This window comes from Atta cephalotes (genome assembly GCF_000143395.1).
Source record: "Atta cephalotes unplaced genomic scaffold scaffold00069, whole genome shotgun sequence".
Lineage (NCBI taxonomy): Eukaryota > Metazoa > Arthropoda > Insecta > Hymenoptera > Formicidae > Atta > Atta cephalotes.
In genome coordinates this window covers 972351-976076 of record NW_012130133.1, presented here as the reverse complement: position 1 = coordinate 976076, position 3726 = coordinate 972351, and positions in this window count along the sequence as shown.

The following is a 3726-nucleotide window of genomic DNA, read 5'->3' as shown; positions in this document are numbered from 1 at the left end:
GGTGGTCGTGCGTCGTGTGTGTGTGTGTGTGTGTGTGTGTGTGTGTGTGTGTGTGTGTGTGTGTGTGTGTGTGTGTGTGTGTGTGCGCTCTATGCCGCCGCGTGGACGATGAAATTTCTCGGTCGAGAAATTTACGAGCAGTCCGGGAGCGAACCGTCATTGCTTCTTGAGTCGATCTTTGCCTCGTTTCGGGCTGCTTGATCAGCCGTGCCCTAGCTGAGAACTACCTGTAATAATTTCATCCATGGTTGTTCATCCTTGACTGTGTAATTCGCGGTGCGAATTACATGCGACTCGATATTTTCTAAGGAAAATCAATTTCCTGGCATTGTGCGGTTAGTCTTTACCCTGGCAATTTTTAAGGCAGTTGCACGAAATCTGCGATCTGAATCTTATGTCAAGTATAATTAACACCTTATAATTAATACCTGTGATATATAACATATTGTTATTAATGTTTACATTTATGTATTTACACTTTGATGAATTAATTGTTATAAATTAAAATATATATATTTTAACGCATGAGGATGAATATATTGAGTTTGCATTTAGAAGAGAGAAAGAATAGAAGAAAAAGAGAGAGGGAGAGGAGAGAGAAAAAGAGAAAAAGAAAATAGAAATAGATAGATAGGTATCATTAATTATTAGTCCCTCTAGAAAAATGTCCTTTCAAAGGACATAATTCATAGAGCAAAACTTGTTACAAGAAACGTATTATCAGAAACAAGGAAAATAATAAAAATGAATATAAAGTAATGAGAGAAAAGAAGATGCGAAGCAAAGGAGATAGATGAATTTATAAATATTAACTTAATTAAATTATTATGATGCATATAGTATTAAATAAATAATATACATGCTTATTATAATGATTACATCGTGCATATAAGCATTTATTCAATCTTGGTTAAAATTTTATTTTCCTTTGAAAAGATCGTGTATCTACTAATAAGCTAAATGCAAGCCATGTACCATTCCTTTTAACATAGCTGTGCAATGTAGCGACGTGGATGCTACGTAGATCTCCACGTGGTCTGGAAAGTATAGCTGCGCGCACATTGCGGTATATGTGTAGCCAAAACTTGGTTGGCAAACGACTTTGTGGCTTGGCTAGAGATATCTCGATTCATACGCGGTAGATACCGCTCTCTCTCCTCACCGAGAGATATCCTTTCGTTGCATGCATTCGATCGTTACGATTACTGTTCGACGAGGAAACTTCCGGTAACTATCGCACGTGAATATCTCTGACTATTCAGCGTCATAGACGTCCAAGAGACGTCGCACGAGTCTGCAACCTAGCACTCGTGATTAGTTCCCACGGGTGCCTTCTCTACCTCTCGCAGCTAACTTCGAATTCGTTCAACACGCTCGTTTACTGGAAAATACTTGAGTGTCCCATAAGGAAATTTTAACGATTATCACATATAAGTTTAATTATTCGAAAGTTCTATCGTATGAAAAGCTTCAGGATTCTTAAACGGCTCTCAGTAGCTGCTGCCTCGTGAATTTGCTCCAATATAAATCTTTAATGATTGTTACGAAATTTGTTAATCGTAATTGATTATGGATGTATTATACGTATTTTAACAAAATAAAAAAATAATGCAAATATAGATTTTTTAATATTTGAAAGTAATAAAAAGTTTGGTGACGATTTAAAAAAGAGATTAAAAATTATTTCAATAAGTAGACACGATTTTAAAAAATAATTGAGATAAAATGAGAAAATTTTTATTAAACTATAAAATTACATTGTTGAATATATAAATATTGCTACCTTGAACTGTTTCATATATATATGATATTCATATCTATACGGAAAGTATAAATTGTCAATTCAAATTGTTTTTTGCAGAGAAATTATACATCTAATACATTCTTAAAAACATTTTGAAGATGTAAATTTTTCACTGTATTATTATTTTTTCATTTGCGATATATTTGGAATTATCTCCTTGAACGTTTAGAAATATTATGAATTAATTTTCGTTTGATGCATTAATTCTTTTTTCATTAATTTACAATACAATTCCAGTCATAAACGTAATGTTATGCGCAACGCGACAGCAGTGGGTTAATTCGGTTCTTTTTAAATACAAAGATAAAAAAATCACTACATAACGCGGATGCACAACTGCCGCTGTTTTTCGAAGTTTACTTTATGTATGCAGTATCACGGCCGGCATCGCAGTAGGTCGTTAAACACGTGGTAGTCCGTTTTTATTACTGTTCCGATGTACAAACATTTTTTGATATTTGAATCTCATACTTTAGGACTTCCTGCGATCGTAAGTTCCCAAGACTGCATTTCTTTTATCATGATTTAATCTTGCCGCAGTGTAGTGGCCTAATTATTTAGTTGAATTCTTGTCATTTATATCTTCAACTTCACAAACATTGCCTTAACTTCAGGCGAGAAATAATGACCATAGCGTAGCGATAATTTCAGTATAAATTACATATTAAAAGCGGCAATGCTTAATATTCATTGACTATTATCTTTACGATAAAAAATAAAATCAATTTCTGCTGCACTCATTTCCGAATCTCTCATAACATTTCCAACCAGTTATGCAAATTATTCGAGATCTTGAGAAAATACAGCTAAATTTTTTGACGAATAGCGAAAATTTTTCTTTGTCAGAAATTTTTTAAAAATAAAACCTATTAAGACAACTAATTAAGACAAAAATATTTTATCGGACGATTATTAATAAACATTTATTTCAAATGAAACGAGAATGGAAAAATGTATTAGTTCGCGTTGCAACAAGTTTGATTTCGCGGCGTCGATATGCGACCGCATTCGTTGTGGAAAAGAGCCGTACCACATCCTGAGGACCCGATGATGCTTTTAGCGCTTAAACGACCGGCATTTAAGGTAGCCCGAAAGGGAGAAGAGTGCACGAAATATATACAACGCGGCTTCACCTCGAGATCCTTATCGTGGAAGGGTTATGCCCTCGCGCGCGGTCGACTCCGCGCGCAGTCAAAGAAGAAAAACGCGATACGATCTCGTTCCGGCCAGCGGGTCGCCCCACGGAGCCCGTTTCTCTCTCGTAATTACGAAATTGCCTCTTTGAAAGATCCGCTCCGCGCGTCCGCACGGTCGCTTCTCTCTATTTTCTTTTCCCTCATCGGCGTCGTTACCCATCGTCGTCCTTCTCTCTCGAGATCGTCCTACCGTCGCCGCCGCCGCCGCCGTCACCGCCGCCGCCTCTTCCTCCGCCCCCCACCCATCCCTCGCACTCCTTTTTCCCTCGGCGTCATCGCGAAATCGGCAACGCATTATCCCATCCTCCCTCCTGACGATCGGCCTTCTCTCTTCTTCTCTCTTTCTCTCTTTTGCCGCACCGAATGCCTCTCCCTCCTACTCTCCTCGCGTTTTTATTCCAGATCGCTTCGTCCTCCTCCCGGTCGCCACGCCGCGAGATCGACCCCGTCTCGCTCAGGTTACCGCGATAGGTAATTTTAACGCCCGGCCGGTCTTGCCGAACGACTTCATCCAGCGGAACGGCTGTCGCGGCGTGGTGCGGAGTGGCGTTCACGATCGATGCCCAAACTCGGGGATCGACACAGCACCACTCGTTTACCTTCGCGTCGACGGCCCTTCTCTTGTCGCCTACGAACCACCCGGTACTTTCGTATGCTGAGACTAGAGACTCCATAATAGAATCTGGCCATGAGTAATTTTGTCAAAATAAAAACGAGATAGAGATA